General features: G+C 37.6%; 1 long non-coding RNA gene across 1 annotated transcript; it reads right to left on the bottom strand.

Annotated features, from left to right (window-relative positions):
• Positions 1-410: 410 nt before the first annotated feature.
• LOC135841442 (uncharacterized) lies at positions 411-6172 on the bottom strand. Its single transcript, XR_010557923.1, has 2 exons — positions 5880-6172; positions 411-719 (listed from the first exon to the last, which is right to left on the bottom strand). It is a non-coding gene; the product is annotated as an uncharacterized LOC135841442 (long non-coding RNA).
• Between the last annotated feature and the right edge of the window lie 21427 nt (positions 6173-27599).

Genomic DNA, 27599 nt, shown 5'->3' with positions numbered 1-27599 from the left:
TTTTGGCAATTATTACTTTTAAAAAAAATGCTTTTTCGGAATTTTTATCATAAAAGAAGGGATTTTTGGCACCTTCTGGCAGAAAACTGTGCTTTCTAAATTTTAAAAAGTCAAATTCCACTGTTTAGAAAGTCAAAATGTCGTTAATCGTTAAATCACTACATCATGGAACCAAAAGTTTTAGACTGGAATTACAGTAAATAATTTAGGTACCTACTGAATTGGTCAGTCAGAAGTGAATTATTTACTGAATTGATCGGTCAAGAATGAATTGTTTATTGTACTGATCTGTCAAAAATCTATTATTCTGATTTCAACTCGCGATATTTTGTCTTCTTATAAAATAGTCAAATTTGACTGTTTTAGTTTTAGAGGGTGAATTTTGGACAGTTGTTGAAAAAAGGAGAGACTTAAAAGGAAACTCCCAAGTTTATATTTTCACAATAATTACATTTATCTTAACAAAATTCAATGTACCTACACATCTATTCATATAAGTATATACTTAGCTCAAAAACTTGTTAGTTTTTGTTTTTTTGTTTTTGTTCTTTGAAGTGGACAGGGATGTTCAATCATCTTCCGAAGACTCAATATCGGTGATATTGCATTTACCGTCATCCAAGATAAAATCATGTTCGGAATCGGATTCTGTACCATTAATGCATTTACTTATATTCATTGTCCCGTCTTCGTTTTTGTCTCTAAATGGAGCACCATCGCTAAAAAAAACGGCGCGTTAAATATTTGAACACTCCAAAGAATAGAAACAACAATAACCCAGAAGAGAACTTTCATTTCAGCGTTTTTGTGAACAGGTACCAGGTACCTGTCATTAAACTGTACCTAGGTACGCAGTAAATACACAGGACTAAATGAAATACCTACCAACCAAATATTTTCAACTATTACGACATAGCAATCGCAGGAATTATCACCAACAAACAAAATGGCATATCCATGTTTTATTTATCACACCGTTTATTTTTTTCAAGTTCTCTTAGAAAAATACTTCCAAGAAAGTATATTGGAAAACTACAAAATACAAAAAATTCGTTCATGTCCCCCATAGTATCTTATCATCTGAAAACTTACTTAAAAGCATTACAATTTCCTACTGAAAAAAAAAACATCCTTTGAAGTGCTGATAATACGGAAGCCTATAGGTATTAAATACAAAAATAAAGTTCAAGAAGATCACTTACGAACATAGAATGCCTCATTTTGACACTCAAGTGAGTACCTACCGTAACAGTTTTTGAACTCTGAATAAGAATGAAAATTTATACATACCAGTGCATGTGTATTGCGAGCTACAAATTAGAAAAATTGAACATTTTCATCCATAATAGGTAAAACCCACTGAAATTACAAGATTGACTTTAACTCATGAAAATTGGGATATAAGCAGACACAGGTTCAACTTTAAACCCAACCGAAGTCAAAAATTCGAAAATGGATTTCAATGTAGGTATCCTATATTTTAACGAAAATAGATTAAGAAGTGTGGTTTGAGAGCAGGGCTTCAAGACTCAAGTACAAAATGAGGAGAATTGATTTTAAAAATTATCTTTAATTGCTTTTTTAAAAATCCATGTTAAATAAAGACATTGGGTCAAATACAAAAATTGCGAGTATTATCTAAAATCACAATTTCTAGCTTGAGCGAAAAGAGTATAAGCAAATCTGTTTTATTTGAGCAAATTTTAGAAAAATAATCGATTTTGCGGTTGGCATTATTTATAATATTTCAAAGTTGACATTTCTTAGAATTTACCCCCCCCTGTAAAATCACTTTGCTACTCCCCTGGTGCTTGCCAAGAGGCATTAGGTGGTTTTCAATTTTTCCCCAGTAGGTACCTAGGTATTTAAAAATTACTCGAGAAAAACCGATATTGTACCAACCACAAGAAGTGAGGATTCATTTTTGGCCCTCCCCGAATAATTTGAAATCTCTTGAGAAGATTGAAAGTTTGGGGTAGGCTCCAGAATGGTTCGAAAGCGTTAAGTTTTCATTTGGAGGATGAAAATGAAATGAATTTTTTTCGCTAGAAGTTCAAAGTTCGTTATACTTAATAGCAGCTTTATTGAATATTTTGAATTCGAAAATGACCTTTGGCACTTGAAATTTAGGTCCCAGGGAAATGGTTTTTTAGATCATAGTTGAGATCGAAAAAAAGAAGAAAAATTCCAGATCACAATCCTTTACTTAATACCCATCACCAACGTTGATTCCATAAGAGCCGAAGTTAGACATAAAATGACTGAAAATTGCGTTAAAAAGAGTACCTAGGTACCCACTCTCCTTTCTGCCTCAAGACGAGGATTGAAAACCGATTGCGCGTGCTCAAAAATCATCATTCAAATGAAAATCGCGAACCCTGCAGATAGTATCATTATCGTACTTAATGAAAGTACAAGTGCCTTCTTCAAACAAGTTCAACTTCGTAGGAATTTTGTGGATTTTTATACCTACCTTTTCCAGATTTTTCGACCCAATTTTGAGAATCTTTGACATCCTCAATCTTTTAAAAGCATAATAAAAGACTATATAATTCAAACAAAAAAACGTTATCTCCCACCAAAAATCAAAATTTGCGCAGGACTAAATGAATGCAGGATTTTTTTATACCAGGAAGAATGTCGAGCACCCTGCGTAGTTAGTCCCCGATGTGAAAAAGATGAAAACTGATAGGTACGGATTAATTCATTAATATCTCACAAAGCGTATCATAATTACTACCACGGATTATTTTGTATAAGATTTGTAAATTGAGAGCACAAAAAACACTGGTTGTCAGTAGCGAAAGTTTATAATCAACAAAAATGAGACAAGAAAACATAGGTAGGTACCTACCTAAGTAAAATATTCAAACTTGCATATTGACAAGTCTGGGTCTGGACGCTTGAAAATCTGTGCAGATTGGAAGCTTGAAAGGAAACGCGAAAGTTTATATTAATAATTATGTAGGTACATTTCTCATAACAAGATTTCTATACCTACTTATCTTCGTTTATTCATCTATGTAGCTCAGAAAATTCTTAGTTTTTGGTTTTGTTTTTAATAGTCATCAATGTCATCATTCTCAGCTGCAATGGATGGCATCCTGCCCATACTCCTTTTTGAACTGCTATTATTAGGCTTACTATCGGTGTTGTTGCAATCGTCATATAAGGGATCAAAGTCATCCTCATCGGTATTATTGCATGACGATTCAGCTTCTGCACTATGTTTGTTTTCTTTCATGGGAGCACAATCGCTAAAAAACGGCCCGTTAAATATTTGAACACTCCAAAGGATAGAAACAACAATAACTGAAAAGAGGACTTTCATTTCAGTGTTTTTGTGAACAAGTACTTGTCATTAAACTACACCTACACAGTACACAGACACAACTCACAAGACGAAGTGTACTTAATAGGTACCAAGGTATTTTAAACTATTGCGAAACAGTATTCGCGGGATTTATCACCAACAAAGTGGCATATCCATGTTTTATTTATCATGCAGTTTTTTTCAAGTTTTTTTGGAATAATATTTCCAAGAAAGTATATTATTGGAAAACCTCAAAATACAAAAAATTCGTTCATGCCACCCATGGTATCCTATCAGCTTCAAACTTACTTGGAAAAAATTACAATCTCCTACTGAAAAAAACATCCGTTGAAATGCTGATTAGGAACGCCTATCGGTAAGTACAAAAATAAAGTTCAAGAACATCATTTACGCACAACACGGTTTTTGAACTCTGAATAAGAATTAAAATTTATACATACCAGCGCATGTGAATTGCGAGCTTCGAATTAGAAAAATTGAACATTTTGAACCGGTAAACTCATTGAAATTAGAAGATTGATTAAGTATAGGTAACTCATGAAAATTTGGGATAAGTTGAAGAGACAGATTCTCCGCCAGAAAAATTGTACTTAGGTACCTGTACACCTATACTGTTTGAATCATCAATTATCCAATTTACCTACCCGATTCGCGCAGTGGCAATTTGATTGGCACTTTTTTTTGCCATTCTTGGCAAAAGAGTGGTAAAGCTCAAATTGAAATGAAAACCAGACGAAAATGCCAGTGATGGCAATTTTGAAAACTTACTACAATACAGATTACACTCTGTTTATGCTAGTTTTGACAAAATTTTGCCAACGTTTACAACATTTTGCCAATAGTGACAAAACTTTGTCCGTTAAATTTCAAAAAATAATCTATTCGCAGAAGTGGGGAAGATAAGATGAGATTAGGCAGAGTCGAGCGCATGTTCTACTCTGCCTCGTTGGTTACTTCATACTTTGGTTCAGTTTTCAGTTGATGGTGAAGTAGTGAACACGTTGTACAGAAATTTGGTTAGGTATAATTGATGCGTGAAAATGTCGTCTGGAAGTCGAAGATGAATCGGTAAGTACCATATATCTGTATACATCTATCATGGGATAGGTACCATGACTTTTGTTTTACCTTGTTGTGGGTATCTGTAACTTCCTATACCTATGCACGTATGTATTTTGTGAATTGATTGCAAGTGATTCAGACGTTATGTTACAGTGATCGTTGAGGAAATCACATCATCTGGTATCATAACTTGGGTGTATTTATGCTCACCATGTACCAGCCAAGTCTTTAGATGATGCAGTTTCCATAATGATAGTCTAATGAAAACAATACTGTAACAACGTCTGAATCACTTGAAAACCAAATTACATAATATGCGTGTACCTACTTACAACAAGATAAAACAAAGCACATGGTACTAATGCTACAATGAATGTATACAGGTACATATAATTAGGTACAGATTGATTTTCGACTTCAGACATTAATTGCATCATTCCCTGCAACTTTGACCGTTAAAATAAACGATTTTCAAATTTCAAATGTGTTCTTTACAGGTACCTAAATCAATTGCCATAGGATTGCCACTGAGTGGCAAAATCATTGGCAAAATAATTGCCAATGAGATTGCCAGCAGTGGTAAAACAGAGGCAAAATAATTGCCAATTAAATTGTCACTAGTGGCAAAACGGTGGCAAAACATTTACCAATGAGATTGCCAACAGTGGCAATCTTATTGGCAAAATTTAATCTTTTGCCACATTGGCAAAGTTAAAATGCTGTCATCTCATTGGTTGGAGCTTTGCCATTATATTGCCTTTTTTTTGCCATTAGTACACCTAGTGGCATTGGCAAAATATTTTGCCATTTGCGCGAATCGGGTAGATAGGTACCAATTCAAGCAAAAATTATACACGAAGAACGGAATGAATACCTACGTTCACTAGAAACTGCATTTTCCCAAGTCCATTTTTTTCACTTTTGACCTCTTTTTTTTTAGTTTTCCTTTCCGTTGAAATTGGCACAAAATGAAATACATAATTCGAATGAAACGATGAAAGCAGATAGAACACTTGATTATATGCACAGCGAAGATATTCACAAAGCGAATAATCGTCATCTTGCTCGACTATATATTATGCCTTTCATTGGAAAACATTTTCAAATAATTACCACAAAGTGAACATTCTATCAAAGAATTTAGTTGAATTATACCATCGAAATACACCGTATATTAAACGAATTTAACGACGACGGTGCATTAGGGTAGGTGGGTACATTCAGATTCACGACGACGTGCTTTGGAGAGTAAAGAAGGAAAAAAACACATCTGTTAATTACTTAGTTAGTCGCAGGTAACCATTTGAAAATTTCAAGTGAGGTGATTTTTCATCACACGAGGACATGCTCATTTTACGATGTTAATGGGGTAAAGTTACTTTTAGAAATTCAAGCATATCGAGGGTTTAATTAAAAGCTAACCTGTAGGCTGTATTAGTAAGTCGACGAAGGATGCAGTTTCACTAGTTAAGTTTTCTCTTACCTACCTACTCGTACTTCTCTCTCTCGTTCGAAAATAGAACATTTTCAGAGAACTGTGTCTTTGAGATTTTTTTTTCGTTGTCGACTTTTTAACGCGCTAATTGGACCGTTTAACATTTTATCGTTGTGCCCATAAATAATTCGGATGTGTTAGGATGTTGTTTAATGAGACAGATCTGATTTTGTGTATTTATGAATGAAAAAATCATTACGGAGGTATTACGCTGTGAACGTTTTAATTTTAAAACTGCACGCGAGATAGCAGAACGTTAAATGATGCGAATACGTAAATTATCGCGAGACTTTAATTACTGGTATGCGTCCAAAAATATTTTAGGTACGTGGTAATACGTGGTATTTGTTTATCGTATGATGAGGCGAATCCGCCGCAGGATGCAGGGCTCGCTTGAAGCGAAATTATGAGGTTATTTTTGGAAAATGTTGCCGAATTGTATCGACAAATTGGAAGGAGTATATATTACTTGTGATGTACCCAAGTCAATTCAGAAAATTATTTATTGAGTTCAATTTTTACCTATGATCAAAACTTTAAATATCAAAAACCTTCTAATTTATATTTTGTGAGTTTCATTTACAACATTCTTTTAATGCATGGAGGAGTGCCTTGCCAAAAATTCATTTTTTTGTTCAATTTTACCTGTAGGTATTTGTAAGTTTTGTAAGTTTCATTTGTTTGATAAATTTTTCCAATAAAGACCAATTTTATTTGGCTATCAATTTTGTAAAAAAAAATTAGCAATTTTCCAGCGTGTTTTGATATGGGGAGGGAGGGTTGGTCTGTGATCTTTTTACTTTCCGATCAGCGCGCAGCGATGTAAGGGAAGTATTGTAATCGACCGGTTTTTCGATTTCGAGTTTTTTACGGAATTACACGTTTTAAGGTCCAAAAAGACTTTTGAGACTATTTTGAGCGTGATGTTCCGTGCGTGTGTGTGTGTGTGTATGTATGTATGTGCATATGTATGTGCACAAAAGTTTGTGAACACGATTGCAGACGCCCTAATTGAGATAATAAGTTGAAACTTGCACCTAATGATAGGTCCCATTGAAGGATGTCATAATAAGCTTTTCAGCTTCGTATGTAAAATCAGAAAAAAATTACGAGCATTTTGACGCGAAAACTCATGGCGTTCCCTATTCAATGGTACGTCAGTGACGTCACAGAAAACCAGTTGTTATCCATCCTTAGCGCAGTGAACGCGAAGGCGCGCTCCAGATGTTAAGAAAAAGGTGAACCTTTTTCATGTACCTATACAACGAATAAGTGTGCATAAACGGCTAGGTTTTTTTGCCAAGTGCTTCCCAACGTTCGGAAAGTTTTGTGATGCTTGCATCACGGTTTATTTTTCTTCATTTAAGGTGTCCCTTGATGTTTTTTAAAGCATACAACTTGATATTCAATATCATATTGTATTGTTTGTCCCAAGTAAAAATTACTGGGGGTATAACTTGGGACAACACATTTTCAACAAAAAATAATCGGGGAGGGAGGTAAAATTTTTTCAAACTTTGATATTTGAAGTAGGTAAGTACAGAATCCTTTCTAATTTGTGGTACTTGAATGAATAATTTTAGTCTATTATATCAAAATGTATAAGATTTCAAAGGTAAAAACTGTCTCAAGTTGCTCAAATTTACTTACCTATCTGTGTAAATTTGAATTCAAAGGCCATATGTAGGCACTTGAGAGTGGTGAAAAGCTCCCCCCCTCGAAAGTTTTCTGGTTGATATTTGTATGGAAGGTGGGTACCATCAAGAAACTTTCGTGTAGAAAGTTTCAGAGCCCCAGCTCTTCCTTTTTCTGAAACTTCCCCCTCCCTTTCTCCCTCCCCATTTCTGGAACTATACATACGAGTATTACAACTTTTAAAAATTTAATCAGCACCGTGGGAACCGATTTTCCTATAATATTCTAATATGTCGTAGACACCAAGCAGAGGTACATATTCCCAAAAAAATTTCACCCTCCCCCCTCCTCTCATATTTGCACCTTTAAACGGTGTTTTAAAACTTATTTTAATATGCTTTTTAACAATGAAAATTTCAAAAAACGATAATATTAAAAACACGTTTCTTAAATGTAGATATTTTTGATCTCTAAACATCATAAATTTTTATGAAATTTTTGCTTTGGTGCACCGTATTAAAAAATTGAAAAAAAGTCGTAGAGGGGGTAAAATGGGAATTTTGGTAGAAGAGTTATTGACCAAAAACGTTGAAATTTCAGTAATCAGATTTTAAAAAGAATGAAAACCTGTTTTCAAATTTTTTTCAAAAAGGACTTCATTCTAGGGCCACTAAAATGACTTCAGCCCCAAGTCATCTTCAATAGGGGCGGGGGTAGTGGCTTTAAAAAAATCGGCGCCATCTTATAACTGGAGCAGTTATTTGCATGTTTAGCTCACAAAAAGGTCATAAAGTAGGTACCAGGTAGGTACATTTTAATTGGAGTATTCAAACATGAATTAGTTCTGATAAGGTAGGTACTTCCCTTCGCAGTGGACAAAAAATCACGATAGCCACGACGAAATACCAAACTGTACTATCCACGACGTAAGAAAAAAAGAACTAAAATCAGTTTTACTGGTAGGTAATCAATAATTTTTCAATTTTCAAAGTTGTGGTCATCATAATACCTACTTACCATTCGAATGTTTTCTTATTCTTTTTTTTTTTAACAAAAAAAGTGTCTCTTTTAAACGTGGGAATGATAAGCCACGGCGATGGATCTGAAAAATGGTAATCTGTACAATTTTTACAGATTACTTACCATTTGCAGAACGATTGACATGTATTTGCTTGATGGTTGTGAAATTGGCTGCCCAGTACTGCTATCACTGAAACAATACAGTGTCGCCATTTGACCACAAAAAAAACCGGATAGGAGAGCCAGGAAAAAATAAACAATAATTGGCCACGTGATGGAGCAAAAACTGGTTTCATCTTTTTATGGTCTCAGTTTCGGGGTATAAGTTCTGAAAATTTGTATTCTTTCTATCATTTACTCTCAGTATCACACAATAATATGTAGGTACCCTTTTTTTTTCAGAAAAAGTGAATGTGTAATTAATTTTTGAAGATGAAGTTGAAAAATTGAAAGTGCTTACAAGTCACAACGATGGAATTTTTGGGGTTTGGGGGCACTTGACCCATCGTGTAGGGGGTTGGGGGAGGTGAAACTATATGCACGTGATGCCCGAGTTGGTATCTACACGATGCCACAAAAAAATTAAATTGTAAATAGTTTTCAAGTAAACGACAGCTGTTATATGATTTTTAAACTTTTTTGGTCAATTACCTAGAAATCTGTTATTTCTAGCACTTCGTCTCTGAAATTCTCAAGTATCTGCGTATTTCTTGAGATTTCTTTTCAAATTGGCCCTTTCCAAATTCCACTCTCCCTTGACCGTGAAAACTTATCCACGAAAAAAAAATGCAAATTACCACTCTCATTCTTTCGTCCAGCACAATGCTATGTGATATTTGTCGGTGTCGTATCATTCACCTCGTTTATAATCGATCCGGATGCTGTTTTTCCGCATCATCGAATGCTTGAACGATTGTGTGAATATCGATGGTGAAATTATACCGCCTTTTGCTTTTCCATTTACCGATAATTCGCTCGTTTCACGTACTGACCGCAAAATGGAACACTATCGTAGACTGTACACACGCATACTATGTGCTCAATGTGGAAACATCTATGGAAAAATCTCACGTCAAGGTCAACCTCGACCTTGGAAGGTTTTTCAACGAGCTGTGAGCACTGAGCAGACTGCAATCATCGAACTTGGAATCGTCGTTCGGTACCACATATTACCCTGTTTATAACGATCCAAAGATAACACTACTTGTTGCACGTTCGAGCCATTTCTCATATTTATAAACTTACAATATATCGCTACGAGGAGTTAACAAGTTCAAAGGTTTTACCAGTTAAATAAAACCACAAGGTTGTAAAATAATTTTCAATTGTGTGCACGATCGAGAAATATGCCCATGTTTCGAATTCTCATCTAGGACACATGCATCTACAGAGAGGCAATGTTTTTTTCGTAACACGCTTAATTATTTCGTATTGTGTAGCGGCGTCTAAAAAAACTAATTTCAAATCACATTATAATTCGGTATATACCTTGCTGTATCTATAGGTGCACTTACCCTAAGGTGGTGTTATGAATCTATACTAGATACATTTATTATAATACCGCGAACATTGAGAGTTGAAGGGGAGGGTGGAAGGGAAGAGAAAAAAATCTAAAATCGAACAGCACGTTTTATCGACTTCTGTTGACAGACATACTTTAAAGCTTATTACGTAACGATCTGAAATCATAAAAGCTACAGGGCAATAAAGTGAACAAAACGGAAACAAGACGAAAGTAGCATTTCGAAATAAAAGAAGCTTCTATACGTTGTACAAATGTGGGTGAGTCCCAATACCAACTCCATAATACTGCTACTCGTTAATCACGTTTCTTCTCCCCCACACCTTCTCATCTATTCCTTTCATTCATTTACGAGTATTTTTCAATCAATTTGGATACATCATACCAGCGAATATTTTTTTTTTCTGCTGCGGATAACTAATTGGCAATTTATGAAGAGTTTACCATTCTCGTATACCTATCTACTTTGCCCCAAGTTGCAAGTTTTTAGGGCGACCATTTGTCTTAATTTCTGGCTGGTATAATGCGAGCTTGTTCGCGATGGTGTTCAACATTTATCAAATCTAAACGGCAAGAAAGCTTTTAGGTGTTTGGTGTTTGCATTACGACTATATGCTTGCTTGCTTACTCTCGGTGCAGATGTAATGGTACGTAGAGTATTGTAAATTAAAAAGCTTCGGTCGTCAGCCTACTATATAAAGTCTTCTCGGTTGCGCTTTTTAATTACATTTTACGTTAATTCGTCTCGTTCTCTCCACTCCCCCTCCTTCGTTGGCACTTCGATGCTGCCGTTTCTCGGTGCTCTACCATATCTACATAGTGAGATGTTTATGGAGAAAATGGCGACAGCGCGGGCGTTTTCGTGCTGCTGCTCTTTTTTGGATGTTTTTTCGCAAACATGCCGAATGCTTTTTGAGGTGGTTTTGCTTTTCTGCTTTAGCTGGTACTGCTCTGCGACGTTTTATGGCGTATGCTTTCAGGTATGGCTATAAGTACGTGAGTTATTTCATTAGAAAGGAAATTTTTCGCTCGTTTTAAAATTGTTGAAATAGTTTACGTCGTTATATTGTGGGAGTTGAAAGGGTAACCAAATGAAGATGTGCCAGGATGCGTTTCCGGTGGTGAAAAGTGACTGAATATGCGTATAGGGCTGGCTATTCCTCTGTACTTACATGCCTATCCGTTTAATGTGATATGAAATTTTCGTTTCAGTCCCTGTGAGTTTTGAAAATGGCAAAGGTAACCTGAATCTTCTGCTATACCTATCCCACGCCCTATCCCATCAAGATATCATCTAATATTGATTTTTTTTAGTGAAATTTTTTTAAGAAGATAAATTATTTGTATATTTAATGCTGGCTCAGCCACACGATTATTCACAACCTTTTAAGGTTAAATACATAATTTGATCAACTTGAATTGAGAGAAAAAAATGTTTAATTGTGAAAGAAGTTAAATTTGCCGTCTTGCGGTGTACAGCTATGAAGCTAGAAGCACGGGTTATTTTTGTGTTACATTAATGAAAGGATGATAAGAGTTCTGAAGGAAGGAGAGTAAGACTACTTGTAGAACGTTTTGAGCTATTTCTGGTGAGGTTTTAGGAAGGCTTAGTGACTTCCTTAAATTGGTATGATCTTGACAGGTGAGCAGGATGTGGAAGATAGTGAGTTGGACTTGGCATGTAGAACATATTAGAGGGGATTCTTTCTTGAAGAGGTAAGAGTGGGTGGTGAGGAGAGTATATATAGCCTGTGTATACACAGCATAAAGCAATAGCTTGCCTCCTGGACAAATCTTGAAGGTTGGAGATGTGAATTTGGCTGGGAATTAACCCAAACGTACATGGTGTACAGAAATATTGTGAACCCCAAAAAAAGTTTTCTGCCAAATATTTAGGTTAGTCACAGTGAATGATAATAATGATAGCATATGATTGGTTGTTGGACTGAGATGATAACTTTCCACCAACCATATGCAATGCATCTATTTCACGTTGCCAACCTATATTTGAAGGGTTCCTTTCCAAGTCGGCCTAAGTCCATTTTTTTCGTTTCGAGAAAAACACAAATAAGTGTTTTTCTCGCCCTTCCGCTTCAATAATAAATGATGTGATTATATGGTTGTGAAGCTTGATCTTTCTGCTTTAAAGTACCATATTGGTATTTTTTTAATTTTGCGTATTTTCAGCTCCAGAGCGCGTCAAACAGTCAGAAAAAGTGGACTTAGGCCCATTTGGAATTATCTGATGTTAAAAATTTCGAAAAAGAGCTGAAAAACGCGTTTTTTCAAAAAAAAATTCACGAATCATTAATTTAATACATTTCTGAAACAATTTCATTCGAAGCACCTTCAAATTTCGTCTCTCGAAAATCGTTGAAAAACTTGAAAAAAAAAACCGGCACAACCGCACTTGTATACAAATTCTTAAAAAATGTATGATTTAGGCCACTTTGGAATAATCAGATGTTTTTTCGAGCCGGCAAAACAGCGCTCCTGAGCGAAAAAAGTAACGCCAGGTGTTGGGACAAGGTGATAAAGGTGTTAACCGACCTGTACCAGCAGATGGCGCTGCTAACTCAAAAATGATAAAAATGGACTTAGGCCGACTTGGAAAGGAACCCTTCATTTTTATTTTTTAATGAAAAACTTTTTTTGGCGGGGTTCACAATATTTCTGTCTACCCTGTATGGCTTCCATCGCTTCAGACTCACAGACTGGTGTTTCTGGTGCAGGTGAAATTTTTAGAAACTGATTTGCTGCTAAGTCAGCTACTTCATTTCTCAGAATTCCTGAGTGTGCTGGAATCAAGGCTATTGTAACATCTGGCCATGTCACGTAGAAGAGATGAGATTTCTGAGGCAATTGGATGTTGCTTGGATTTAAATCTCAAATTGAGAGATGGAATTTGGTGAATCTGTGGAGATCACAACCTTGTCGTCGAGTCTGCTCTCAATTGCCATGTTTAAGGAGTAAGGACATGAGTGTAGCATAAAGTTCACAGGAAACAACAGGCTTGTAGGACTGCTCAGGTTTTGTAGTTGCTCCAAAATCAAGGTCTTTGTTTGGAGCTTTCAAAGGGCCAGGTCTGACTGATCTTCATTTATCAGAAAGAAAAAAACTTTTAACTCATTAGTAGGGCTAGGATTTTTATGCAAATGCTTGTCTGAATGCGCTGTAGCAGATACCGCATAACAATGTTTCTTTTGCGATTCATGCGTTTTTAAGCCGATTTGAAAAATTTTTTAGCGCATAATTTTGCTTTTTTAGACCATAAACGCATAAAACTGCTTATTTTCAGCAAAAAACGGCCGATAACCGCTTTTTTAGCGCTTTTTCAAGTACTTTAGCGCATATTTCAAAGAAAATGGCTAAAAATCGTTCTAAAAACTCAAATTTTGGTAGTTTTTTCAAAAAAAATTTTTTTTCAAACTATTTTAGTTCTAAAAAAATTAAACATTTTGATCTATGATTTCGTAAACGAACGTTTGAATTTTGAATTACCCAGCTTTTATTTACACAGATTTTGTAATCTGTCACTTGTAAGTACATTTAATGTTTTTGTTCAAAAATTAAATTCAAAATAAATGATTTTCGATATTTTTCTGATTTAAATAATTCAGTTTAAACTTGATAGGAAACTCAATATGATTTCTGCATTCTGCTTAAAAATACCTGCATTTTGATATGCCGCATGATGCACTTACAAACCACTTATTTTCACTTTTTTAGATTTTTTAGCGCATAATTTTGCTTTTTTTGGCCATTTTAACTGCTTTTTATAAGCGCTTAAAACTGTTTTTTTAGAGCATAAAAATCCTAGCCCTACTCATTAGGTAAGTTGAAAAATGGAATCTTTCCCTGTTGACAAAAATTGTGCGTACAACATGCTGAAATGCATGCTTTTTTGCATATCACACCATGCGTGAATTTGGACTTTTTCAAAAAATCGCATGGTATTCAGCTAGTGAATAGGTAGCATGCTTAAAAGTAAACCAAAAGTATATAAGTAGGTACAAAAAGTGCGGAAATTTTAGCAGAAAAATTGCTGAAACTCACAGGCAATACTATCTATAGTGATTAATTGTGAATTTTAATGACTTTCTAATAGATAATTTTTTCAAAAAAATTGAAAAAAAATTTTAATTTTCCGGCGCATGCGGGGATCAATCCCAGGTTCCTGTGATGTGCGACTGCTTAACTCACTTGGCCACCTCGCAGCTTAATAGACTACAGGTTATTTTTGCATAAATGTTATCAATTTTTGGACTTGAAAAAATTTTTACTCACTGGTGCATTTTAGAAAATACTTGGTTGCTAGATTGCTTCTGTTTAGCATGCGAAAATGTATATTTTTTAACGCGATAATGCACGCTTTTACACCAGTCCAAAATCACGCACTGTTATGCATGCTTTTCAGCATAATTTTGTCAATAGGGTTGATTTTAGAATATTAAAAATTCAAAATAAATTGAATCATAATGGAAATTTTATCAAAATAGGCATCTAAACTGGCATTAAAAATTTGAAAAATTGGATGTATAACTGGAGTCCAAACCACAGTCATTGGTCTGATTTTTTAGAAAAGTCTTCAATCTAGGTCTGTTCCTAGTATTTTTTCTGAAGAGGGTCATTCGTTTGGTTAATACTGATGTAAATTTGTTTCAGAGGGATTAGGCTCAGTCTGGTCCACTCAGTCTTGTGGGCATTTTTGGGTCCGGTCTGGTCATCGGTCCAGTTTTTGGCCCGGTCCTACAAGCCTGGGTAAGAATACCAAACAAGCAGAAAAATCCACAGGTTTTGACCCATCAGTGTACAACGAAATGAAATTATTATACTGAGCAATAAAGTCATTGATGACTTGAGTGTCAAGTTGAGAGTGTTCAAGTACATAATGATGTATCAAATGAAAGAAGATTTTTCTTAGTTTTTGCAGGATTTTCTGGATAGAATGGGGGAAGAGGACATAGCTGAATGGAATTTAGAATGGAAGAGACACTTGACCCTACAAGGTTAAACATTTAAAATTCATATTATACCCTAGTTTCAGTAGTTTCTACATAATGAGTGGATGGGAGACGATTTTGAGCTGTTCTGGAGCCTTCCGTCAAATTTATAAAAATCTAGATTTTGAATCAGTGCCATCAAAAGTGTTGTAAAATGGTAGGGGATGTGCCCGCAGATTCCACCTAAAGAGAAGATTTGTAGGTATCTTAGTAAGTGACTACACTACTTTATGAAAAATTCCTTAAAGTAGTGCACTGTGGTGATTTAGTCCTCCCAGCCAACTACAGATTAGATATCAAGGGGGAAGATTCGTGAACTGCAGTGAGTTGCAATCTACATTGCCATCCCAGAAAACCCCTGGGGACCAATTTTCAATTCGTAAATTAATTTTGGACAGATTTCAATTATTTTCCAGCCCAGTAGGTGACCTGGTGACCAACTTGCGCTCATTCACTTTGGTGCCAACTTTTGCCTTCAGCTCTACATTGTTATTTTCAATATAGGTATCCTTCATCTTGTATTCTACACTGTTCATCATTTCATCAGCAAATATTTCTATTTCTTGGGAGATGAAGAATGAAATACAATTTTCAGATATGTACTTATTTTTAAGACTAGACTCATTTTACCCTCTAATGTGAATGTGATGAAATAAATCAATCTTACTTAAGCTGTGATTTTTATAAAATTCTAAATACTTATCAAATTTTATAATTGAGTCATTAGTCATTGATCAGTTTTTGTTTTGCAAATGATGGAGAAATAAACGATTTTGATGTGAGAAAAATTTCAAAATGTAGCTCGAATAAAAAACTTGACCAAGTATGTATTTTTATACTTGACTTGCTACAAAATAAGAAAAAAATCGAAACCGATCTTGTCCCAATATGACAAGAAGGGGATCATATTGCCAAGTTCTTTCCTGATAAGAGAAATTTTTTGCAGGAAAAACGGTGAAATCTGTTTAGCAAGAGAAAATTGCAAAAAGTCTATGACATTTCCCTGACTTCTCACGAGTTCTCCAGATACATACATGGACACCCTGCTAGATGATTAGCTATACCTTTCCTCCTACATACCTACCTAATCTCAAACGACCTTGACTGATTGACCATATTTGCGAATTTAGTGCAACTATGTATCAGTGAGAATATAATGCATACAACAGTTACAACACAACAAAATGAACACATATCTGGTAAAACTTACAACTAAAAACACAGAGTCGACATGAATATGGATATGAGATACGCGTGAACGATGTTTTGTCCAACACCACACGCAGACAGTGATGCAGTCGAGTCCGGCGAGCGGGTATAATTAAAAAGGAAATTCGCTCTAAAACGACGCGTACACTGGCGCGTATACATTGATATTTTATAAATGCGGTTTAGAACTGCGGGGTTACCAAAGAGGCTTTACGCTGCAATGCAAAATTACACTGCATTCTCATCGGGGAGTCGGATACTTATACACGGTGAAAAGCGGAAAACCGCAAACCAGACGCATAAATATGAAGTTTAACAGTCGAGTATTTATATACTATTTTGTGTTTTACCATCATTATTTATGAAACTTGATACGTTTTATTTTGTTTCAAACTGCGTGAGATACTGTTGCCGAAGAGTAACTACCTCTTAATCAGAATAAGATCGCGTGAATAACCGTTTCAATTTTCTATGCTTATACTCGTCGAATAGGTACGAGTAAGTTCATTTTCTTTTCAGCCTTTTCCGCTTTTTACAATAATTTTCAATGCTATGGTAGACTATACTATAAGGCGAGGTAGGTTAATTTACCTATAGTAAATAAGTGTTAACCTATCGACAGCGAGTAAACGAGATGAGATTCTCTCTAGAGCTGTGATTTTTTTCTCTCCTTTTTGCTTTTATATATGTACATCATCAGTTGTTCATTCATGCTGCAGAGATATATGACTTTAGTTTAAATACACGTTCCGTATGGAATGGTATTAAGCTCCACTGATGAGGAAAAATAAAAGCCCCGTATGCTTGAATCATTGAATTATTGTATTCGTGCGGTTGGTTGCTGGTGAACTTCACCGTGCTGCAAAAGATTTCAAACTGTTGCGCTTCACTCGACTATTGAAAAGCATTTAGAAGTGAAATTTGTTTTCGTAATTCACATAATATTTCGTAAAGAATATGTCACAGAAAACATCAACATTCGCAGAAAAAAGAACTTTTACCTACAATGCTTTTCAAAAAGGGGGGTTCTCTCTTCCCTTTTGTGAGGTAATCGTCCAATTGAAAGATTTCAAAGAAAATACTTTTGAGAAATTTAGAAGAATTTTCAGCTCAAAATTGACACAATTATTCGAGTAATTGCGATTTACAAAAATCAACCAAACTTGAAGGTGCAATTTTTCAAAAACTCTTAAAAATCATTTTCGTTGAAATCTTTGAGTGTTCCGCAAAATTTCAACTAATTTTGATTGGTCGCATGACACCTTTTACAAAAATCTCAAAAACCATGACCTATATTTTGGACTCAAAATTCTTTAAATTGCTCAAAAAAACATTTTCATCCAAATATTCGAATTTCTCGCAAAATTTTAACCTATTTCAATAGGTAGGTCACATGACACTTTTTTTTTTCAAAATCTCAAAAATCATGTCGTAATTTTGGACTTGAACATTTTCAAAAATTCCCGAAATACATTTTAGTTGAAATATTCGAATTTATCGCAAAATTTCTCCTTATTTTGACTGGTCTCATGACACCTTTCTCAAAAATTCCAAAAACCATGACCTAATCTTAGGCTCAAAATTCTTTAAAATTGCTCAAAAACATTATCGTTGAAATATTCAAATTTCTCGCCAAATTTTAACCCATTTTGATAGGTCGCATGACACTTTCTCCGAAATCTCAAAAATTATTTCTCAATTTTGAGGTTAAAGTTCTTCAAAAATACTCAAAACAGATTTTCGTTGAAATTTTAGAATTTCTCGCGAAATTTCAACCCATTTTGATAGGTCGCAAGGTTACTTTAAAATGATTACACGATAGTTCATTTTTACTTGAAATTGGAGGGGGTCGCGACTTTAAAATTCGACAGCACCTTATACAGCTGAGAGCCGTTTTTCGTGAACTTTGGTTTGATGAACCTGGGATGAATTCTTTTATAGTATGGAAATTTATTTTTGATTTTTCCAATTTTAATGACCCTTGAGTAACAATTTTCGTGCCAATCTAGGTGGCCAACGAGAAAGAATGTCCATGAAAATTATCAGATAGATTTTCCAAACCAGGAGAACAAATCGAACTTTAGTACGATGAAATACCCTGACAATTTTCAAAATTTTTCAAAATCCAGTTTGGATCATCGTCGAAATTTTTTGCCTCCGCACAAAATTCAATTAAAGCGCGAGAATGTAATATAATATATTTACTAAACAACAAGGGGAAAAAAAGAAGAGCATATCCGTTTAATAATACCTCTTAAATTTAGGCTGGTGAAATGTGAACGAACAATAAAGTATGATATCAAACTTCGCCCCATTCTACATCACCGTTTCATACCAGCAACTTGCTCTTTTGACAATAAAATTAACCCTTATCACGTACGTTGATATTAGACGGATGCCTTATAAGCTCTTTATGCAACGTAAGCAAAAAATTCACTTTTTCGACGTAGGTAGGTACAAGGCTGTCAAAAAGAGTACAGCTGAGACGAGGCAGGCGGGTATTACACACCTATATCCAAGGTATATATACGATATAGTCATAGTCTAGTGGCGTGAAAAGTCGAACGAAAAGGTTTACGGGTTTTAATTAAAAATTCCACAAAACGACAGATTCATAGAAATTTGTCATGGAACAATATGGGCACATCTCCAATGTAAGTCGTACACAAAGGAACAACTTCTTAAAATGAAGGGGAACACGATATAAAGCGATAACTAATGTGAAAATATGTGACTTACAAAGTGGTGCAAACGACCGAGAATACCATCCGACATGATGAGACTCGGATAAAGCTGATCGTACGAACAAAAACTGCTTTAATAAAGGTTTCGCCCAACTAAGTAGTTACCCTTAATAAAAGATTTGCCCTAAGTAGCTGCTTGCATTACGGGAAAATTGCTTTTGCGGTAAACTTTACCAAAGTTATTTAATAAAAGCCGGAAAAACTTTTCGCTTGATGTTGCGAATGTGGACACGAGTTTAGATTTATTGAAAAGAAAATTTCAGTTAGCTTTGCGGAGATCTTTTTTATATTCTTTTCACTTTTTTTTTTCTTCACTCGAACGTTTAGTATACCTTTATATACGCGAGGGAATGAAGAGAAACATCAAAACAACTGGCCTTCGGAGTTATTTTAACTTGATCAAAATTTTTCCTTCTTTTGCGATGCATTTGTGTAATTAATTTTTGAAAAAAAGTTTATTTTACTCTAGTGTAGAGGGTACTTGGGACTCCATGTTACCACTCTACAGTGGTAATTTGATGCCCAGGCAGGCGGCAACACTGCAACCGGTACAGCGCTATCTGGTGTACTGGTTCAGTGGAGACGACGGCCGAGATTGCCGAAGCGAGCCGCCTTGCAGTTTCCTTTTATCTTCTTATGAGTAGTAATGAGCTTTTAACGCTGGCTCATGCCATCTCTGTATAGGAAACGCCTCTATAGACAGCAGAATCTTGCAAGTTATTGCACTGTATTAGTATTAGTCGTAGCAACGCTAGTGCATCTGTACATCAAATAAGAGACACGAATATATCCGTTTATCTGTATGTGAGTGTTGATTATTGATTTACGACGAGTTGTGGAGAGTAGTAGTTGGGTAGACTGAGATAGGTATTTATACCTTGTGGGTTCAGTGTTCTATACGAACTGGGTTGTTTTAGGGTTAAGGTACCAGGTGGCATAAGTAAGACTTTTCCCCTGAACCATAAGAACCCCCTGTTTTACCCTAACATTGGCGCCATAAACGTGGTGTTTCTTTCTGAGAAGTTCTGAGCAGGTTGAGAAGTGAAAGTTTGCATAACTGTGCAAAGTGGAACGAAGTTGCTCGGATACGGATCGGACAAACCCATGTGTAACCAGGTTAGTGGTGAATGTTTTATTATTTCGTTAAGTTATTCGTTTATTCGCGATTGTTCGTAATTCGCGAAGTGTTTTTTGTAGTGAAAAAGTGAAAATTTGCACTTTTGTGCAAGATTGTACTAACCTGGTCAAGTCCATTCCTGCTTGATTTGTGTGCAGTTCTGTCCTGCAACAAAGAAAGTAGACGTTGTTTAGCCGGATTTTTCTTGCGTAAACGGAAGTTTACCTACCTAATTTGAGTATTATTTACCTGATTTTTGAGTAAAATGAGTTCCAACAGAGGTGGGCGTGGCTCCTCTAATTCTTTGAGCAGATCGAATTCTGGAAATAATTTAGAATCATTAGAGGATTATCGTCGTAATATAGGCTCTAAGGTTAATGGCAATCGTGTAGCTACTCCTAGTGCTTCCCAAATCCCTCAAAGACAACCGAGAGATGCGGCAGTAGCCTGTACTCAAAGAATTCATGAAACTTTTCCGAGGAGAAGAAATGAGAATAGTGCAGGCTCGGAGGCACCTAGAAAGCAAGCGAGGCTTGAAAGTGAGAGTAGTGAAACGAACAGAGACGAAGCTGAGGCGCAAGCAGAATTGAACATGCATCAAGCAATGTCCAATTTGGCAAATTCGAGCAGGAACGAACCTGCTCCAAATGTGCAAAGTAATGCTGAGTCTGAACCTGTCGTGAGTAGACCTGAGCCTAACCCAATGCAAAGCCTGTTGGACAGTCTCGATGCTGATGTACAGCAAGTTTTAAACCAAGATAGTGTCGATTCAGCTGCAGGTCAAAACCTGCAAGCTGAAGATTTACTAAATAGGACAATTAATCCGAGGCGATCGAGTTCTAGGGAGTCTATACGAACAGTGACTGTCTCAGACAACCCCGAATCGTGTCGTGAATCCAGTGGTAGCCAAAATGCGGTGCAAAGGCCTGTTGCGAGGCGCATCAGCCCCCTACCACCCCCTCGAAGTGTAAGAGCGAGTAGCGAACCTGTCGCTAGAGTAACGATCGAAGATGTTACTATGAGCATTGAGGAAGAAGCGCAAGCGCAAATGGCGAGTAGATTTAGGGAGCTGAGCCTAAATAACGTAAGAGCTAGGCCCCAAGAGATGTTGTTTGGTGGTTTTTTACCATCCGAGAATAGACCTAGGGATCCGAGTGCACCTCCCCCCTACTCTGCTGTAGACCCCCTCGTAAATGTTCAGCCACCGGTAGGCACTAGAGACGAGTCGCGACGAGCTCAAAATAATTTTCAACAAGAAGTTGAAACAATGACTAGACCAGCGGTTACACGCGCACGTCCGAGCGTGAATGTAGCTATCCGAAGGTTTGATTTTAGGCCGGTAAATTTAGGTGTTGAGCACCAGCTAATCCGAGTAGAGAACAGAAGACCGGAAACCGCGATAGATGCGTACGTCAATGCGCAAATACCGAATTTGCGCGATAATTGCGAAATCTTAGACCACAGAGCCGAATGTATTGAAACTGAGTTGTCACGTACACGCGTTGATTTGGAAACAATATACCGCGAAATTCAAAATAATATAATCGATAGAGATACAGCGAGTACCGCTCGAATGCGCCAAATGGCACAGGCATGGGGTACCAATCACTCTAGGCTTATAAATCGTATCGGTGATGAGATTAATAATGAAGGTCTGAGAATGACGCAAACGATGGACGCGGTTGCGGTGCTGGCCGATGAGATTCGTGTTGAGAGGCAAGCGAGACAGGAGACGCCGGTCTAATTAGATTATTGACGCAAAGAGTCGTTGAGTTGGAAAATGAGCGTCAGGCTGAGGCGTCGCAAGGCGGGAGGCCACTCTCACAAGCTCAAACTGGCTCTAACATTCCTCAAAGTGACCCTGTACCACCCAATGGCCGAAGATTCGGGTTTGACAACCACTTTCAGTGGCAGGACATTCCTGCAAGATGGCAACAGGGTCCCCAGATGAGACCGCAGCAAGCTTCGCAGCAAGACGTGAGATTTGAGTTGAATAATGCGCAAACGAACAACGCGCAATCGAACAGTGCGCAATCGAGACCTGAGGGTCGAGGAGATTCGTTCGGAAGCTTGAGTAACAATGCGCAACCTCAGAGAAGCGAAGCTGAATTGATAAGATCCATGCAATGCAATGCCTTAGGGCTGAGAATTGCATACGAGCCGTTAAACGAGAATATCAATTACGGTGCGGGAAATTGTGCAGCAAAGTTAGGCACGCTGCAAGTCTTGAAAATTATTTACGATGAAAGTAATGAGTTTGAGCCGCATCTCTTCGTGCGCCAATTTGAGGAGGCAATGGAGAGTATGTATGCGAATGAGACGATGTATATTAGTATGTTTAGGCAACTAGTAACACACCCGAAAGCGGCTACCTGGAAAGCGAACACCGGTACCGAAAAATCATACAAAGCGTTGAGACAATCGTTCTTGCAAGCAATGTGGAGCCAGCAGCGTCAGGAAGATGCAATGAGTCACGTTAGAGCAGTAGTACTTCCTGCTACACGTTCTACTGATATGGCAACAGTTGCGCTGCGCTGGTTGCGAGTAGTCTCGAATGTGCAAACCACCGAATGGCAAATGATAAATGCCGTCTATCCGCGAATCAATCCAATATTGAGAACCAGAATAACGAATGAGGAGCGTAACGATATTGTTCTGTTTGCAAGACGTCTCATAGAAATGACTCAAAATGAGGAGTTCATTGAAGGAGTACCGAATTTGCAGCTTAGAATTCAAAATGACGCTCAACCTCAAGCTACACGTAGAAATCGCACGTATGATAATTGGCAAAGAGGCGCTGGTAACAACAATGGCGCTAGAGCAAACTCAGCGGATACGAGACGCAATAATACCGGTGGAAATTATAGGTCAAATGACAACAATGGCCGTAGAGATGATAGAGCTAGATCTGACAACCGAGACGCTCGAAATACGTGTGACAATCGAGACTCACGTGACAACCGCGATACACGTGACAACCGCGACTCACGTGACAACCGTGACAACCGAACGCGCAACCGCGATGATACTCGCAACTCCCGAGATAACCGCGATAATAGAGAAGATTCGCGAAGACGTAACAACGATTCCGGAGCCGCAGCTTCTGGCTCAAATTCGAAAAGAGATGATAACAAAGGTGATGCCAGACGTGATCGTAGAGTAAGAGATGGTGGTACCACCAATGAGGCTGATGCAAGCTATTCTGAGATGAATCCGGATGATCCACCTTACTCTGAGGATGAGGTGTCTGATGATGGCTCTCAGACGTCGTCTTTAAACGACGACGTGACGCAGGCTTAAAAAAGAAAAGAGCCACAGCCCCCCCGAGCCCGATCTCCCCTACGAAGAATTTGACTTAGTTGGCGACGCATTCGCGCAATTATTAATCGAGATCACGAAAGCTAGAGCTAAAAATAACGGTAGCGGAGACGATGCTAAGAAAGAAAGCAAGAGTAGCGTTGAAAAAATTTCTGAGAACTGTACGATGGCAACCGTGCGTGAACATGTCAAAAAAAGAGAATTTACTAAAAAAAGAGTAATTTTGTCATTGGGCACGTATGAAATAAATAAAGGAAGTATTCGAGATAGCCATATGAGACGCATACTTCGAGAAGTAGTTTTCACTCTGAAGGAGAAAGGCATTGAAGATATTAAGTTGCTTTTTCCCATGATTTTTCCAGCTGGAAAAAACAATCGAGGAGTGACGGCGAAACGTTATTATGCTTGGAGGAGAATCTTTGAGGAAGTTTGTGACAATGAAACCGTCACATTGTGGTGGTCGCCGGCAGCAGTGTTCATTAGACTGAACAAGCTCGAAGATGGCAGGTTGAAGTTTCAACCTGACAAAGATGGCAAGATTATTCCGCGAGATAACAGACTTCAAAAGAAAGGGAGTAGATACATGCCTAATGAAACTGGCGAGAAAGACCTATTATTCGAGTTGAAAAAGTGCTACAATTACAAGTTTAAGCCGAAAAGGTCAGTTTTTAATTCAGAAAATTTATGTGTCGAAACAAGCACGAACTTGTCTGCGGAAGTTGTTACTGAGCCGGATGGTGATTACTTAGTAACCACCAAAGAGTCGGTTGAGAAAACAAAAGCAAAAATGCCAGAGAGTAGCCGGCCGTTGGCACAAATTATCGAAGACCTCACCAAGATGGAAGTTAAGCTGTCACCTGATTGGCAGAAGAAAGTGAAAATGGTGTGTAAAGCCTGGAAGAACAAAAAAGGCGAAGCCATCGAAGAAAGTTCTGGAGAAGAAGAATCAACGCAATCGGATGGGGCAAGAGTCAATCAAGAAGCAGTTACGGTCAATCAGGCGGATGCAGTTCAGAGCAGCCCGCTGGAAAATGACGTAATTGATGAGAAGCGTACGGATCCAAGTACTGTTGAGCCACTGGTGAGAAGCCAGATCGAGAACTTTGAAGAAGCGAAGTCTTGTGTGGTACCATTGTGGTTTGCTGATTTAAAATTGTATGTACAATTGGATTCCGGTGCTACACCTAACATAATGTCTGAGTCATGTGCAAATATGTTAATAAATAATTATAAAGATAAAATCGAGTTTATTCATTTGAGAAGAGTATTGCAATGCAGACTAGCGAACAATCAAACGGTGAGAACTTGGAAGAAAGCGATAGTAGTGCCTCTAAAGTTCGGTAAGCACAAAATTAAGGTGCCATTTTTCGTCATGCCTGGTGACAATAAATTGTTACTGATTGGTTCCAAATCACTCGAGAAGCTCGAAATAACTACAAACATGAAAACAGGTACTGCTAAATGTAAGCCCCCAGGTACGAACAGAGCAGAAGAAGTAGCTTTTGTAAAGAGAAGTGAGTACAGGGAGGAGGATGTTTCTGCAAACCAAATTCAGATTGTAGACGAGTATGAACCTGAGTCTAGTGAGATTGTATCTCGAGCAGACCTACATAGTTTTTTTAGAAGAGACGGTAGGCCTAAGGACGATGGTCCAGATATCTTTGAGAGAAATCTTAAGAGGTATTTGGGTGAGGCGGTACGAGAAGGGAGAATCACGAAAGCTGAGTCGGATGAGGCGCTGGAGGAGCTACTCCAATTTAAAGATATTTTTAGCCGTTTTCCTGGAAAATACACTGGGGCAATGGTCAAATTAAAGTTCGTTGACCCCAACAAAATTCCGAACTTCGTAGGCCCAAAGTATACACCTTCAAACAAGCAGTTAGACAAAATTAGGCGTGCCTTAGCTGATATGATCGAGCAGGAGGTAGCCGAGGCGTCTGACACAACTTATATTAACCCTTTGGTGCCTAACGAGAAGAAGGACGGTAGCGTTAGGCTCTGTTTAAATCCAGTAGAGTTAAATCCTATATTACAAATTAATTACAATGAGGCGGGCCTCTTAGATAGGATTATTACCTCGGAAGGAGACGCTCGTTTTTTCACAACGTTGGATTTTACTACAGCCTTTTGGCAGCTTGTGTTGCACCCAGAGTCGCGCAAATATTGTGGTTTCAAGGTCGATGGCCGAGTATATCAAATGATTAGGTTGCCATACGGTCTGAAGATATCGTCTGCGGAATTTGTAAAAGTTATTAATTTAATTATACCAGATATGGAGGGAGTGACAAAATACGTAGATGATTTGCTACTGAGGTCACTCACCTTCCGCGAGATGCTGAAATTGATGATTTATATATTTGGCATCTTGCGCGATAACGGATTGAGACTGAATGCCAACAAATGTAAGTTCTTCGCAAGCTCCACTGACCATCTTGGCTTCAACATTTCAACTAGAAGTATAAAGAAACAGAGTAAAAAATCGAAGGTTACATGGAGTATCTGAAAAAGAAGACAAATGTTAGAACTGGTAAAGTAAAATTAGCTAACGTACGAGACGTGTTGGCTTTGATTGGCTTAACTGGTATTTATAGTCGCTTCATTCCTAACTACCAAGACATAGTGAGGCCTCTTTATGACTTAACTCGAAAAGGTGTACCATTTATATGGGGCACCGCTCAAGAAGAGGCGGTAGACAAATTAACTGAGGAGTTTACCAAAGAATTTGAGCTTATGTCACCGGTAGATGGAGAAGACATGTATTTGGACACAGTCTCCACTGAGCATTCGATCAATGGTGTTTTGTATCAAAACATCAAAGGAGAAGATAAAATTGTAATGTTCGTGAGTAGCGCGTTTAAACAACATCAACAAAATTACACGTTAATTGAGCGCGAAATGTATGCTTTGGTTCGAGTAATAAATAAGCTGCAGTTGTGGCTTCATGGGAGACGCATCCATGTGAGAGGAGATCTCCAGTCAGTCGTGCACAAGTTTACAACTCTGGCTAAGGTGCATAGAAAAGCGGCTGGCTGGATAACAGAGTTGAATTGTTACGATCTCACGTACGATTTGAAACATAAGGTACGTGGTCAATGGTATGGAATTCAGGCGCCTGAGTTGACAATTTACGATACAAATTGGTCCAACATGATACCGTTAAACGTATCATTTGTAGAGTTGGTCAAAGATGAGATCTTGGATCACTTGAGACGCTTGGACATCTTCCAGAGTCGTGATAGGATGTGTACAAAGATTGTGCGCAAACTGAACGCTCTAGAGCTTGATATGACTGCAAAACAGTTAGAGTCAAAGAGAAGAATTCAAGCAAAGTATGCTGTGATCAAAGAGAAAGACAAAGAGTTGCTATACAGAAAGTTCAAAGATGGCTCGAGAATTCCAGTAATGCCCGACGAGTTGTTCAGGGATACCATTGTATACCTGCATGAGATGTATGGTCATATTGGAGCCCACAAATTGGAGGCAGTATTTAAGAGACTTTATTACTCGCCAAATATCGTAAAAACTACACGGATTATTACAAGTGAGTGTATTACTTGTCGAAAAACCAAAGGCTATAGCGAGAAGAAGCGCTTGCAATTTTCTCAAATTGAGGCGTTCAACATAGCGGATGTCATCTCAGCAGACCTATGTGGACCAATCGCGAATGAGCAAGGAAAGCCAAAGTACATGTTTGTAGCTAAGTGCGTTTTTACTGGCAAAGTTTGGATAATTCCATTGGAGTCGATCCCAGCTGAGACAGTTGTGCACGCTATGGAGTTAGTATTAGAAGATATCGAGAAGCTCGGTCATAAAGTTCGTAAAGTGATCACGGACAATGGCACTCAGTTTAGAAGCGAAAGCTGGAATGAGATGCTCAAAGCAAATGGCGTAAAAGTAGGCCACACGACGACGTACAATCCGCAGTCATCACTGGTTGAGCGCACAATGCGCATAATTGGTGATAGATTGCGAGCAAAATTGAACAATGAGCCGGAAAATGATGAGTATACTCACCATGGTTGGCACGTGCATGTCAAGAAAATTGAGTCGGAGATAAACAATACCCCTACTGAGTATGGCATAAAACCGAATGAGGTATGGGGCATCGAAGATGAGTTCTCTGCCAACATGCCAACCAAA

This window comes from Planococcus citri, chromosome 3 (assembly GCF_950023065.1).
Source record: "Planococcus citri chromosome 3, ihPlaCitr1.1, whole genome shotgun sequence".
NCBI lineage: Eukaryota > Metazoa > Arthropoda > Insecta > Hemiptera > Pseudococcidae > Planococcus > Planococcus citri.
This window is presented reverse-complemented; position numbering and strand designations above follow the sequence as displayed.